General features: G+C 38.7%; 1 long non-coding RNA gene across 1 annotated transcript in view; it reads right to left on the bottom strand.

The window, feature by feature from the left end:
* LOC127536121 (uncharacterized) overlaps positions 1 to 8,518 on the bottom strand; it is a 141,244-nt gene extending 132,726 nt beyond the window's left edge. The window contains exon 1 of the long non-coding RNA XR_007945102.1: positions 8,410 to 8,518. This is a non-coding gene — a long non-coding RNA (uncharacterized LOC127536121). The remainder of the gene's footprint in view (positions 1 to 8,409) is intronic.
* Positions 8,519 to 16,702: the final 8,184 nt, after the last annotated feature.

Below are 16,702 nucleotides of genomic sequence, written 5' to 3'. Positions count from 1 at the left end.
TTTGTTTGCAGCCTTTGTTTTATTTGCAGCGATGGCGGGTCTCGGCCACCATTTGTATGTACGTACATGAACAAACATTTTCAATGATGAAGTTTACAAAATCCAGATATAGATCCTCTCTCACTGATGATCATCTGTCAGCTGTGCTTTGCATCTCCACTTCAGACATTCAACCTGACTTTGATGCACTCGCTAAAGCCCAGCAGAGATTAGATTTCTCTCACTGAACCAGAGAAAAGAATTTAAAAACACCAAATGAGGTAGTTAGACCACAAATGTATGCATGTTAAGGCACCAGATAGCAGTGAACTGGGACACTTTATTTGGAAGCCTCTTTCTCAAAATCACAGTTCAGTGACAGTTCAATATTTTGTTTCTTGCTTAATGTTTGGAGCACAAAGACAATATTGTGATGCCTTTAAAATGTTCAGAACCTTTACACAACTTTCCAACAGTATATGAAACTCAAAATGTGTTTTGGATTGAATGTGACTGAAATGTTCAGGAATATGAGTCACAAATAGTAAAAAATGTTATAATTTTGTCTACCATCGTTTTGAGAAATTTGAGTGAATAAATTACATTTTTTTGTAAGGGAACCTCACCTGTTCATTGCATAACTTTACGGGTACGGCTGTATTCGTGCAGTCTCTGGCTCTGCAGACATACCCTTCTCACGCAACTGCCTCTCATCAGTTATAGCCGCTTGTTAACCACACAGCGTGCTGAGAGAATAAAGTATGTCAGGCTTCTTTTAGTTTCTGTATGTTTCTATTGTCATGGGGAAAGTGCATCAGAGACATGTATTATTTTACTGTCAGTGAGCTGCAGTGTGTTTCCTGTGTTTCTAGAGGCAATGAGGCATAGGTTATTTTATTCTACTAAAAATATGTACATGCATTTTCACAGAATTCTGGACTATTGCAGTATAAATACAATAACAATGACAATCAGAAGAATTTGAATTGTGATTTTCTCAACCTCTCATTTAAACATATCAGTACTTGTTTAAAACATTTGTATATATAGACACAAATTAAATATAATATGCATAAATATAAAGTATATAACTTTTATAACTTTGCTGTCTTGCACAAAGTGGATAGTCAAACTGAATAAAAGCACAAATACATTTAAATACATGATTTCTGTATCATTTATTTATTTATTTTTTACTTCATTAGTAGCACTATATATAATAAAGAGAAGATTATGAATCAGCACCATGAAGCAAATTCATGGCTACACAGTATATGTCTGGGATAGGTATGACATTTAAAAGCAAGGACTCCAGGCAGAGCATCCACAGTTATACAGTCCAGTGTCTAATGGTGATCTAAATTCACCTTCAAAATAATAATTTGAAGGGCCCAATCATGGCCACATCAGGGTTTGAACTGCTGACCTTCAGAGCAGCAGTTCTAACACTTCACCATTGCACCACAGCTTCTACATTTCAGTGTTGATGAATATGGGTTGGTGAAAGTAGTTTTAAATTCTTGCCAGTACTATTACCAAAACCCTTGTCTCGCTCTAACTTCATGCATTTTAAAATAGCAAAGTTAAAATACAAACAAATAAAAACATATTAATATTTTACTGTAGGCCAATGGAATAGGTAGGAATTAATAACACTTGAAAATATGGTAAACTTTTTGCTTTAATTGAAACACTGATAAACATCCAGAATACAAAGCTCGAAGAACAGACATGAGGTCACAAGCAAACACTCAGAATGGAACTAAATATCAAAACACATCGCCTAAAAGATTTACCACAAAGGCCTTATTTTCTGTGGGTAACCCATCTTCAGTGTCCCTGTCTTTCCTTTTAAAGGCATTAGAGGAGATTTGAACGTAGCATGCGCATGCGCACATACAACCTCTCCCTCACCCCCTCTAACCTCCCCCCTCTTAACATTTACAAAGAAACGCCCCCCTCCAGAAACTTGCGTAGCACTCGTGAAGTTGTCTTTTACGGCTGGGTCCCTCTGGATCTTTAGCTGCCATTATGTAAAAAAAGATGAGCAAAACAAGTCGCCAGCTAACTACGAAGCTGTACCAAAGCAACACATACAGGAAACACGTAAGTCCAAGGCGTACGTAATCTACGTAACTAGGCCTGAGCCGGAAGATTTTTTGATTGACAGGAAAGGGAGCAAACCAAACGCCTCGGTCCGAGCGCAATGATTGACTGATGTTTTTCAGGTCCTGCCATGTCCACAGTTATTTTTTTTAAATTTTTTTATTTTTTTAGAAACCATACATACAAGTCCACTAAAGGTCAGTATATTCATTTTATGTGAATCAGACAAATTAAACAACAAAAACATCCTCCATAATGTCTGTAAAGTAGTCCTCCAGATGTTTTTATTGCAACATTAGAATTCCATTTTAAGGGATCAATTCTCCGTTCCACTTTAGTAGACTGGATAGATTTTATGAAATGCATCATGTTTATGTGCTATGATTCAAATGAAAATTTTATAGCATATTTTATTATATTTTGCTAACCTGCTAACTATATTATTCCTTATATACATCTTACATGTGAAAAGTAATCCCACGAGCTCTTGTTTCCTTACAGCGCTCATTAGAACATCCATAGGCTGAACAGAAGTCCGGAATCTTTAAATAACTATGCTGGAGTCAGAGGGAGATGGTGTGTAGCTTAAGTGTTGAGTGGCAAAACAGCATTGTAAAAAATATCCGAGCACCTTGTATAGTAGCTACACGTGTGACGTTTCTAAAAATCAAACAGTTTGGCAATCGGTTCAAAATTCAGCGAATAATTCCACTTTGAGATTCAGCAGTACCTCTTGCCTCCATAGATGTCTATGCACCGCTGCCTCCGCTGGCCCCGTTCCGAGATGGCGGCGCTGCAGGCACGTCTCTCGACAGCCTATGAGGCGTCTACGTATGTTGACCGTGCGCCAGGAATCATGGGAGGTTAATGACATACAAAATGACTGTCCCCATGAAGAAAACATAGGCGGTTCAGCTCGGTGATTTTCGGCTAAAACTTGGATTTGGAGGTCAGTCGCCAAAATCAAAATATTTTAGCCCCTAACCAGGGTGGTTTTTGTCATTTTTGGTCGCCAAAATCGGTTTTTAGTCGCAAATGGCGACCTGGCAACCGTCTAAATCGAGCGCTGTATTGGCTGCTATTGGCCATAGCAGTTGCTGTGTTAGGGAAAGTAGACACACATGCGCACTCATGTACTGCTGATTGAACGGTACATAGCAGGCAGCCGGGCGGCGTACTCTTAGATACCGGTGGAAGAGTGGTGTACCATCACCGGGTCTTTTTCTGGTACCGCCACCAGATCTTTTTGCCGGAACGCAGTACCGGACTGTTCTGGCTTACTTTCACCCTTGTTGTTATATTGTGAGGTACGTTCCATGTGCCCCCTTTTAACTTTGAGCACTTGCCCCTGGAAAGGTCTCTGCATGGCCCTGTCCAGCGGGCTGCACAGTTCTGCAGTAATTGGTGCTGTTGTATCACGGCTCCTGGGTTCAAACTGGAGTCTGGTAACTTTCTTTGTGGAGTTAGCATATATTCTGTATGAGCAGACTGGTGTGTACTTTGCAGTGTACTTAGCATGTTGTCATCAAGGGGGTCACCTCTACGCAGCTGATGAAGCCTGGAGACAAGAGAGACTTGATGTCATACTGGATATTCAGCAATCTAGTATGAAACACCAAACTGAATCTTCCATTCATCCATCCATCATCGATGCACCGCCTAATCCTCATTTGGGTCACAGAGGGGGCTAAAGTCAATCCCAGTTGACTTAAGCCTGTTTTATGCTTACCGTGTCCACACGGTCCGTGCCTCCTCGAGCGGCCCTTCTCATGCGGACAATTTCCGCGTCGTGCACCTCCACATTTTTCCAACTACGCTGACAGAGGCGCGTGGAAAAACATGGCAGAGCACCAGGACCTACTCGTAGCTGAAGTCCAGAAATACGTGCACTTATACTGTTCTTCACACAGAGATCACCGTGACAACCAGGTTATGAACAATTCATGTGTGAAATAAAAACCAACTGCTGAAATACAACTATTCTGTAAAATGCCATGTTGTAAGTGGGGTAAACAATGGCAAACTTCTTCTACTTCAGTTTAGTATTAGAGTAGACTCGGTAGACGTGTTTGCAGTACACTGCCCAATGCAGTTTGGGAGCAGATGCCACGCGGACTATAAAGTCACACATGATGTGACAAACAACCACGATCACATTCACACCTATGGAAAGTTGTCTTGACAAAGTTTAACTCAAAGATTGAACTTCTCACCAAGCATAAAAAACACCCACCTCCGTTTCTCTTCGCCAAGTAGGAGGTTCTGCAGGAGTCTGGACTTCTTTGCTTTCACCCATTTCTGATGCTCTTGGTCCAACTTTCTGCCCACAGGACCTTTCCTCACCTCAGCCCAGTCCTCCTCAGTCTACACATATATAAATCAGAAAAATGTTGTCAAGGACCATTTGTCAGGGTAATCAATCATAAATAATCTTGTTGCTTGTTCCCAGTAAATGACTGTAACTTCTCACCATATCTTTGAAAGCCTCTCCCTTGTAAAAGGGCTTAGATGAGGGAAAATCTATTCCATCAGAACGTAGCTGATGAAGGCTTGAAGCCACCAGATGCAGCTCCTCTCCATCGTAGGCGTAAATGTTTTTGTCCTCACATGTCATCAGGACAAGCTGGTCACATGGACATGATGTTCCCTCTGCTACACCTACAACCTGCATGTTCACTATGTCTGGAAGGTAGAACTTTCCCCATCCGTTCACCTCATCATCCTTCTCACTGTAAATTGTGTCCTCCAGGTGACCTACTCTCAGTGTGGCACCAACTGGATTCTGTAAGACGAACCTCTTGTGTCTGTGTGTGGACATCCAGTCTGACACTGATACCAGGTATTCTGCACCTGTAACATATGGTGGACCAGCCCGGTCTCACGGGGATTCGTGAAACTGTCACGTCAGTTTTTGTTTCGGTTTCGTGCGCACCAACACGATGTCGTCATGTTTTTCGTGCCGCTCACCACGAGCGAAACCCGCTGTGGTAATCACATCTGAAAGTGGTTTATACCGGCGGATTCATGACGATTTAAGCTGTCCATTGGCGTTTGCGGCCGCCGCCGCGGCCGCCGCTTCGGCCGCCGGACATTCTTTAAATTCCTATGCAAATTCGGCGGATTCATGACGATTTAAGCTGTCCATCGGCGTTTGCGGCTGCCACCGCAGCAGCCATTGCAGCCGCCAGACATCCGGTTGCAGCAGCGGCCGCGGCGGCGGCCGCAAACGCCGATGGACAGCTTAAATCGTCATGAATCCGCCGGTATAAACCACTTTCAGATGTGATTACCACAGCGGGTTTCGCTCGTGGTGAGCGGCACGAAAAACATGACGACATCGTGTTGGTGTGCACGAAACCGAAACAAAAACTGACGTGACAGTTTCACGAATCCCCGTGAGACCGTGTTGGGTGGACATGAAGATTGGATGAAAGATGAAAATTACATCAACAGTTCTTTTTTAAACAGCCAGTAAAAGATGTGTGAAGTCTACCTATTTTTCCGCTGCATGATGGTGAATCAGACACAGCTAAAAGCTGACCTGTGGAACTGAAAGAGAGAAAAGACAATATTAATGGACTTTACTAAAACAGATTTCACTTCTTGTTATGGAGCAGGTCAGAGGATCAAACACAGGACAACACACAGCTAACCAATACTTGAAGACAACAATAATTTATTTACAATATTATATTTACACAGATACAGAAAGAAATAATTAAAGGTCAATGAAAGATGATGATCACTGAAGGGCAGAAACTAGACAGACAATACTGAGGGACAACAACGACTGATTAGAGCTGGGGGTGACGGACATGACACTTCTTTATCTGTGTTTATGTATTTTACCCTCTGATCAGTCTGTCTCAATGTACTAAGGCTTAGTAGTTCAGTTCTCAAAAAATTTCCACACTTCAAGCCATGCAACAAAAATTCCACCCACTTCCATTGTACTGGGTGCGGCTACATCAGTCTAGTAGAGAAATCTCAAAACTTTACAACACAATGAAACTATTCACATCACTCATACCAGCGAAGGGAGTGCTGTTACATGTGATAACTTGTTTAAACCAGTCTGAGCAGAATTTTTTTTAAAAAGAAACAACAGGTTCTTACAGTTTGCGCTTTACTGCACTCTTCTCCATTCTGGCTTTGTCACCTATAAAACAACACGACAGTTTTGTTAAAAACTGTGGAGGAAAACATTCAGACACTTTATTGGACTACATACTGCATCAATACTACTAGAACTTTTTAAACACAGTACACTGCATTAACAGAAACTAACCTGACAAATTATAGTTGTGATCCATTAAGAGTCTCCTGGTGGATTGTGGGTAAAATGTGGGCTACAGAGTTGCAGTTCAGTTCTGACACCAGCGAACATTTATTACTTGTCATATTTATCTCTTTTTCCATTATTGTTTTTTTCTATTTTGTGTAAATAACAGCAAAATATAATAAAATATGCTATAAAATTTTCATTTGAGTCATAGCACATAAACATGATGCATTTCATAAAATGTATCCAGTCTACTAAAGTGGAACGGAGAATTGATCCCTTAAAATGGAATTCTAATGTTGCAATAAAAACATCTGGAGGACTACTTTAAAGACATTATGGAGGATGTTTTTGTTGTTTAATTTGTCTGATTCACATAAAATGAATATACTGATCTTTAGTGGACTTGTATGTATGGTTTCTAAAAGAATTTTTTTTTAAAAAATAACTGTGGACATGGCAGGACCTGAAAAACATCAGCCAATCAACACGCTTGGACCGAGGCGTTTGGTTTGCTCCCTATCCTATCAATCAAAAATCTTCCAGCTCAGGCCTAGTTACGTAGATTTCGTACGCCTTGGACTTACGTGTTTTCTGTATGTGTTGCTTTGGTATAGCTTCGTAGTTAGCTGGCAACTTGTTTTGCTCTTTTTTTGCAATCTTTTTTTACATAATGGCAGATAAAGATCCAGGGGGACCCAGCCGTAAAAGAAAGCCATTTTTTGAGGTCAGAGAAAATAAAAGACAACTGGATCGCGAGAATGCAAAAACAAAAGTGATTATAGGCGAGTCATTTGGGCGATGGCGTCAGCTCAAGCAACAAATGGACCTAAAGACAGATGCCTTGTTGCTAAATTCCTTCTGGACAGGTGAAATATAATATTGATTATTGATTATACTGCGGCTGTAGGCAACTTCACGAGTGCTACGCAAGTTTCTGGAGGGGGGCGTTTCTTCGTAAATGTTAAGAGGGGGGAGGTTAGAGCGGGGTGAGGGAGAGGTTGTATGTGCGCATGCGCATGCTACTTTCAAAGTCGTAGGAAATTAAATCTCCTCTAATGCCTTTAAAATAATCAGTTAAGATTAAAGATTGACTGTTGATTTCATTGCTCAGTTTATAACTGACATCTATCAACTGAACTTTTCATAGACTGAAATTAACACTGACATGGGTTAGTGTTTTTTGTTTGTTTAAACTTGCTTTACTCTTAACCATGGTTGATTAAAAAAACCACATTCATCAATTCATACACGAGGAAAGGAAAAAAGTCAACTTTAAGGATGACTGAGTTGAGAGATGAAGTCAGATTAGCAACAGAACAAAAAAAATTGAAATAAATTTTAAAAAATCACAATACATTTCATTATATTTACATGTCTCGCTTTTTAAAACAAATTCTTAATTAAAATGATGCACTACATTTACTTATATAAGTAATTAAAGAATCCGACTACTTCTTATTGAATAATCAAAACACATGCCATTTACATATAGAACTCATTTACACATGTAAGACGTTTTTAGATTAATTCTGATCATCATAGTACACAACAATATACTTACACACATAATGACACATAATTTATTCTAATTATTGTTTACCATTATATATTACAACAATGTTTTCATGGAAATATTTTCCAAATAGTATCATTTCAATATCACCCGAGTTTCTATAGATCAAATGTATTTAAATACTAACTTTAAGTCTAGAAGGTATTTAGACCTAACACTGCAGTCTGATGTTTGTCTCACATCAGAGACTTCAGTGGAAGCTGGAAATTTGGCTCAAGACCCTCAAAGATGTTTAAATTATGATTTGAAATATTGGAAAACAAATTTCAACGAGAATGTGTAACCTTGAAGCGTCCGACATCTGAATCCTTTATTCTGATCCTTTTGTTTCCTTTTCCTTTCCTCTAAAACCAGAGTAACTAGTTTTCAATTGACGTCTAGATATATTACTAAATAGTTTTGATAACAGTCAAATTCATTTTTAATAAATAATTCTAAAGTTTGAATAAAATCTGCAAATACTTACTTTTATTAGGGAAGCTGAAACAAAAGGGCGTTGTTACCTCCGCATGAGAAAGATCGTCGGTGCTGTGTTCACAGAGAACTTCCGCAGTCTGATTCTTGTTGTTGTTCCCAGTCTGTGTTTGCTCCACCACCTGGATACTCCCTGTGACGGTGCTCAGCAGCGTGACCAAAAAAAAAACCCCACCTAAGTATGACTTTACCTCCTCGAGTCTTCAGACATGATTCATGAACGAGGTACATTTCAAACTGTGCTGCCTTGCTAGTTTCACTGTATGTCTCCTGATTTACTTTAAGTTCTAAGCACAGTATGAAAAATACTACAGTGTTTGTATGAATTTTGCTCATGAAACTGATGCAACAACTGGTTAAAGTAAAAATGTAGCGAAATTCATTTTCTGAAACGGTTTTAAGTTCTTACTTGTATGTAGCCATTAAAACAAAACAAAACTTAAGTAATTAAACTTTTGCAAGCTTCTGGTTTCCACATAAGTTCTAATAATTATTATAAAAAGAATTAAACTATCCTTATAGTTGAGTCAACTGTTTAAAATAACGTACTTATATTGCTATTCATCCATAGGAAAAGGTTTTTAATATGTATTTACCACTGTTTTTAACAAGATAAATGAAGTTTTGTATGCGACAAAGAAACACAAGTATCTACCTTACAACAACTTGTCAGAACAAGTTTCCAGTTTTGTTCACTTATGTTTACTGCTGAGTCATGCAACTGGTTTAGTCATGTGGCAAGGTTTCGAAATATCTCACTCTGAACACGTAGCACCACCCCAGTGCAGTGAAGGAGACTGGAAATATGTTTTATGTAAAATAAATATGTTGAAGCACAGATGTTTTTGGAAAAATGTTTAGTCAGGATTTGTGTCAGAGGAAACTTGAAATTTGAGTAATAACATCCATAATGTTAACTGTCCCTGTAGTTGTCTATGTACATCATATGATTGGTAAAATTAACTGAAAAATACCAAACTGAGGCATATCAGGGTACGACTTCTTTACTCTAATATTGATATTGTTTAAAAATAGCCTCAATTTTCCAACAGCATCATAGAATTCCTAGAAATAATTTCTGACTTTTTGTGTATCTGTACCACAACAGGATTTTCAGTGGCCCCATCTTGTTCTATGAAATGTTTCTGCGGGCCCCCGTTGCAAATATGAGATTTAGCAGGACTGATTTATTGAACTGAATGAGAGAAAATCAACACTGAGGAAATGTAACAGGGCTTGAGCAATGCTGACGGTGTTTACCTCCATGTTGTAAGTTTGCAGGTGATTCCAACAGTATGTGTCTGCAGAGCAGGAAGCTGCACCGACCTTACGGCCACACATTTAAAGCATCTTTATAGACAGTTACCACAATAGATAATCACTAAAGTGCACAATTTATGACTTAACGCACAACTTATGGTTTTATAGGATGATTTCACTCAAAATGTACTTAGAATTTAAGAGGTATATTCAAGGAGTATTCCACCTTTATTTTGGCCCCGGTAAGTTTGTCTACAGAGGCTGAACTTTCAGGACCCCATCAAGTCTTCTACACAAAGCACTACTTCATATCCTACCTAAGATTTTAAAGGTTTAATTCACTCAAATAGTACTCATTACAATATCATAAGTTGGTTGCTGAGAGCATTTGGATAATTTGTGTAATTATCAGATAAAATAAAAATGGAATCATCTGTAATGGCCTTTGTGGTGTCTAGATCTCAAACAGGACAGTCTGAAAGGACTTCCACAGCAAAATCTCTGATCTGTTACCTCCTGATAGACACAGAGACAGACATTAACATGCAAAAGCAGATAAAGCACTGATCTATCTGATAAACGACACATATTTCACTTTTTTAACTTTGTAAAATATATTTCATTTCATGACATTTCATGCCACTATACTCCTGTCTGAAGTGCGCACCACCTCTTTATTTTTTCAACTCTTTTTCCAGTCTGCTACAAAATTCTTTCACTTCACTGAAATATTAGACAGACAACATTATCACTGCAGGGTTGACAGAAATAAAAATGTACATTCACAAACATTGGCATTCCTTAATTAATGTGACAACTACTTCTATTGGTAAATACTTAAAAGCATTTTAGGACATTGTGTACATTTTTAAAAATACATCTTTTACTTTCACCTTTGATGGTAAACCGGACCACAGACCTGCTCAGCCTCCTGTAAGGACAGATTTTACAGAACAGACAGACCATATATGATGAGATACCAACAGAAAATGGTTCATTTCTAAACAATATAATTTATATATACCATTTTACAGCAGAACAAGCCATGCTAGACAGGTACATACACAAGTAGTGTCATGAAAGGTGCTATTCATACAGAAACACTTGGTATAAAATTATAAGTATGTTATGATTAAATGCTCTTTATAATTCAAAGCTACTGCATAACTGTGTGACTGTGAACTCAAATAACCCAATGTACCCAGTAAATTTCCATGATCTAACTTTGACTATGAAAATATAACAAGTTGATCCTGCAAGCAGCCGGTTGAAACTGGCTGCTCAGAAACTAATAATACCAGTTTAACTTGTTTATGTGCGTGCTTAAAAACGAAACTGTTTCCACCTATTGCCAGTCACTCATTCAGACTCTGCTCTGTCTTGTGCAAGTAAAACTTTGTCTTGACCTGAGAGACGACTGTGAGTATTTATTTGGAGAAGTCAGGATTCCACTGGAGAATTTTTCCTGACACCACTGAAAATAATATTACTAACAAAGGCCCAAAGTGAAACTTTTCTGAGTCAGTCATCAATGATGACAAAACAGGAACATTTTCAAAGTACCAATAAATGCTGCTCCGTTTCCTTTGACTGGACAATAAAGTCCAGCAGTCAGTGACAGTCTGCATGTGGAGAGGAACTTCCTGGGTAACGTCTCTCTGTAAACTGGTTTAAAGGTTCCCTGGAGCAAGGTTATGCAACACACCAAAAAAAGGGGTTCACCAGCCACACGGGGAAGCAGCACCGCCACCGAAGACACCAATCCAGGTGCTCAGCCTCTGAACCAGTACAAAAGAAGCACAATTAACACTCAATCAAAAAGGAACCAAAGAATAAACTACAGGTGATAACAGCTGCCTGTAAAGTAATAACAAAATCAAAGAAAAACATATATGTGACCAAAAATATACAGAACACAAAATCATTTCTAAACCAAAGAAATAGGGAATCTAAACAAATTAAACCAATACAGGCCACAATCAGGCAACACGGAGGAAGCAGCAGTCTGCAGCAACCAAGGCGAACCGTAGCCACGGCAAAGCAGCAGCAGGATAACAGAGCCAAATGGCCACTAAACACCCAAGGGACACAGAAGACACATGTTAACAGTACAGCAAATATATAAGATGATGCCTCACCCCAAAAACAGACCATGTACCTCCTGAAGGCTGCGTACCACGCACACGCACGCACGCACACACACACACACACAAGGAAGAAGGAGCACATCAGAAGTGGGTTAGACGCCGTAGCTTCAGATATATCAGGCCTTTAACATGCAAGCAGGATCCTCTTCTAAACGAACAATGCGTAAAAAAAAATGACCAGTGACCTACCCGCAGCAACTCAAACGCCGTTACTGAACACTCCAGTGAGACACCTGAAATGTCTGAACCTGTTGTGGTATTGTTCTACTCCCCAGCAGAATCTGACTCCCCCTTCGTGCGACTTACGTTTCACTCTGTGGCCACTTAACGGCTTTTCTGTTGTACATTTACTGTTTTTTGTTGTTGTTTTTTACTGTTTTTTGAGGTTAAATCTGGTTAAATAGTGAATTGCAGACATGTTTTCCTGTTAAATATGATTAGGTGACAGGTCTCTCCTCCTCTTCTCATCCGTACATTCGCACCACCAGTGTCTAAATGCCATCGGGGGAGATCCAGCTTCTCTCAGCTTCACTGGTAGGAGGACATCAGGACAGGGTGTAATCGCCAAATGTTGTTCATATTTCATCAGTGTTGTCAATAAAATAATTGTTCACTGAGAAAACTTTCTCCTTATTTAAAATCGGACTCCCCTAAGAATGCAAGACGTGGCACCAAAATACTTACTTTGTACTTAAATATAAAGTGTTTAGTAGTATAGTACTTATGTATAAAGTCATTTATTACTGTTGTTATTTTATTGGACCAGTTAACAACAGAATAGAAAAGAATAGAAATACTTTATTTATCCCACACCTGTTAAATTATTAGCTACAACAGCAAAAACACCAAATCACAACAAGTTTAAAAAAAAGAACAGTGTAAATTACAGTCTGTAAAAACAGAATAATCAAATAAAGGGCTAAAGTGATCACAGTGTGGCAGATTAAGAGCAGAATGACTGTTTTGAAACTATAACAGAAATATACAGGTTGAGTTAATTGTGCAGGTTGTATGATATGAAATGATAAAAATGGAGTCAGATTTTGTTGGATCAGTTAACAAAGTCTGACTCCCCTTTATATTGGGAATAAGACATGACACCCTCCGATTTTTTTTTTTAACGGGAACATCGGCACCTCTGCTGCTGTTGTATAAGGTCTTGTGTACATGGTGGCTGACACTGAGTTTTTTGCTTGGAAATTGAATAAATGTAACACAATGCTATCTGGGTGATAAAGGAAAATATGACAAAAGAAAGAAGTCAGTGGACCAATCACACTCCAAATGAAAGGATGCCATCTTAGTGAAAGTTCTGTTTTTCTTGTATGACAATGAAGTCAAACATAATTCTTTATAAACTATTTACACAACACACACACACACACACACACACACACACACACACACACACACACACACACACACACACACACACACACACACACACTATGTTTTTCGATCATTGTGGGGACATACCATTGACTCCTATTCATATCTAACCCCTAACCCTTACCCTAACCCTAACCAAACCCTAACCCAGACCAAAACAATGGCTAACCCTAAAGGAACATTTTTGCACTTTTACTTTTTTCAGTAACAACAACGTGGCCAAGAAAACACTGTTTAAACTTGTGGGGAGCGAAATGAGGTCTCCACAAGTGACATTGTTTTCGGTTTTCCGACAGTTGTGGGGACATTTGGTCCCCACAAGTATAGCCAGCACCTGACCACACACACACACACACACACACACACACACACACACACACACACACACACACACACACACACATCTCAGTAACACTGAATATTGTTAAATTTTACTGAAACATTTAACAAGCATTTCATCAGTAACATTTCAAGAGATTACCTATGATTTTATTCTGTATCAGCTTTTCAAATGGCTCACTTTACTTCACTCACAACAAATTCATATGAAAATTTGAGGATTTCCAAAAATAACCATGAACATATCGGTCCTTAATAGCAGCGTTTTAGCAATCTCAAAACGATGCCTTTCCAGGTCCTCAGCTGACATTTTGAATTTAATTTCATTCTCGCCCTTAATGATGCTCCCAGCAAACTGAAAATAGAAATTAGCAAATTATTTTTAAAAAGTAATGGATTTATCATTGTTTATAGACGGCATAAAAGACGTAGTAGTACAGAGAGTTCACAAAGGCATAAATATTGGTTGATTTTAACAGTTGAAATCATTATAATTCATGCTAACGACTGCTTTCCCAAAAACACATAATATTAATGACTGATTTAGGAGCATTGTCCAAGAACTAATGTAACACTTAACTTGAGGGTGAAGATCCCACATGATGTACAATCCTTTTGGATTGGGTGGGGTAGAGTGCTCACAGCCGCTCTGGATATATCGCATCTGTTGCCTCTTAGGAATGCTCTAAAAAAAAAAACAGCAACAATATTTAGCGTGTTTTAAATTCAGTTTGGAATATGTGCTACACACGTGGACAAAATTGTTGGTACCCCTCAGTTAAAGAAGGAAAAACCCACAATTCTCGCTGAAATCACTTGAAACTCACAAAAGTAACAATAAATAAAAATTTATTGAAAATTAAATAATCAAAAACAGCCATTACTTTTGAATTGTTGACTAACATAATTATTTAAAAAAACAAACTAATGAAACAGACCTGGACAAAAATGATGGTACCTCTATAAAAGATTGAAAACTATTTGACCAGAGTGACATGATTAACTCAGGTGTGTCATTTAATTGACATCACAGGTGTTTCCAAACTCATAATCAGTCAGTCTGCCTATTTAAAGGGAGACAAGTAGTCACCCTGCTGTTTGGTGAAAAGGTGTGTACCACACTGAACATGGACAACAGAAAGCGAAGGAGAGAATTGTCCCAGGACATCCGAAAAAAAATTATAGACAAACATCTTAAAGGTAAAGGCTATAAGACCATCTCTAAACAGCTTGAAGTTCCTGTGACAACAGTGGCTCATATTATTCAGAAGTTCAAGACCCACGGGACAGTAGCCAACCTCCCTGGACGTGGCCGCAAGAGGAAAATTGATGACAAATTGAAGAGACGGATCGTTGGAATTGTACCCAAAGAGCCCAGAGCAACCTCCAAAGAAATTAAAGGTGAACTCCAAGGCCAAGGTACATCAGTGTCAGATCGCACCATTCGTCGTTGTTTGAGCCAAAGTGGACTTCATGGGAGACGACCAAGGAGGACACCACTGCTGAAAAAAACTCATAAAAAAGCCAGACTGGAATTTGCAAAAATGCATGTTGACAAGCCACAAAGCTTCTGGGAGAATGTCCTTTGGACAGATGAGACCAAACTGGAGCTTTTTGGTAAGGCACATCAACTCTATGTTCATAGACTGAAAAACCAAGCATACGAAGAAAAGAACACTGTCCCTACGGTGAAACATGGAGGAGGCTCAGTAATGTTTTGGGGCTGCTTTGCTGCATCTGGCACAGGGTGTCTTGAAAGTGTGCAAGGTACGATGAAATCTGAAGACTATCAAGGCATTCTGGAGAGAAATGTGCTGCCTAGTGTCAGAAAGCTTGGTCTCAGTCGCAGGTCATGGGTCTTCCAACAGGACAACGATCCAAAACACACAGCCAAAAACACCCAAGAATGGCTGAGAGAAAAGCGTTGGACTATTCTAAAGTGGCCTTCTATGAGCCCAGATCTGAATCCCATTGAACATATGTGGAAGGAGCTGAAACATGCCATTTGGAGAAGACACCCATCAAACCTGAGACAACTGGAGCTGTTTGCTCATGAGGAGTGGGCCAAAATACCTGTTGACAGCTGCAGAACGCTCATTGACAAATACAGAAATCGTTTAATTGCAGTGATTGCCTCAAAAGGTTGTGCAACAAAATATTAAGTTATGGGTACCATCATTTTTGTCCAGCCCTATTTCATTAGTTTGTTTTTTTTAATAATTATGTTAATCAACAATTCAAAAGTGATGGCTGATTTTGTTTATTTAATTTTCAATAAATTTTTATTTATTGTTACTTTTGTGAGTTTCAAGTGATTTCAGTGAGAATTGAGGGTTTTTCCTTCTTTAACTGAGGGGTACCAACAATTTTGTCCACGTGTGTATGCAAAGTGCTAAGATATTTCTTTTAAAAAGTAGCATTATTTACCTTGTTACTGCCTGGCATGACTTCATTTGGGTGAGGGATTCCCCAAATGAATCTAAGAAGAGAGCCCTCTTCTCAGAGGGGAAGATGACCTACGTGGAAATACAATTTATGAACATTGTAAAGATATACAATGCAGATGAATTTTTTCTCAACCTTTTAGAATATAGATGAGTCCACAATGCAGAGAAATTGCAGAGGATAAAAGCTTCAGTTTGCACAGCTTTAGTCTACAGAGTAGCACATACAGCTCCAACATTACATACCAACTTTCACGTGTTTGATTAAGAATGGCAGATTAATGTCAGAGCCTTACTATTTTAATACTACTAAATGTTGTCCAGGTATGTACACTATGGCACCCAGAAATATTGGTGCAGTGTTCTGTTTGTTGTCCTGAGCTGGGTGTATGTCCTTATTTCTTTTTAGTTTTTGAAACACCTTCAGTATCATAAAGCTGTTGAAATGATCAGTCTGTCTTTAAATGAAAAGGTCTATCTTGGGTCATCACACGATCAGAATTGATGTTCTTGGTTTTGATACACATCTAAACAGGTCCACTGTTGCATATTCCTGGTTAATATTTTTTTAAACTGTTATAATTCATTCATTTGAACTGTGCAAATAATGTGCAATGTACAACATTTAATTCTGAGCAATAATGCATAATTTGTCATTTTTACACTGTATGTACATATATATCCGAGTAGAAAGTTAAATTTTATT

Source organism: Acanthochromis polyacanthus, chromosome 11 (assembly GCF_021347895.1).
Source record: "Acanthochromis polyacanthus isolate Apoly-LR-REF ecotype Palm Island chromosome 11, KAUST_Apoly_ChrSc, whole genome shotgun sequence".
Classification (NCBI taxonomy): domain Eukaryota; kingdom Metazoa; phylum Chordata; class Actinopteri; family Pomacentridae; genus Acanthochromis; species Acanthochromis polyacanthus.
This window is presented reverse-complemented; position numbering and strand designations above follow the sequence as displayed.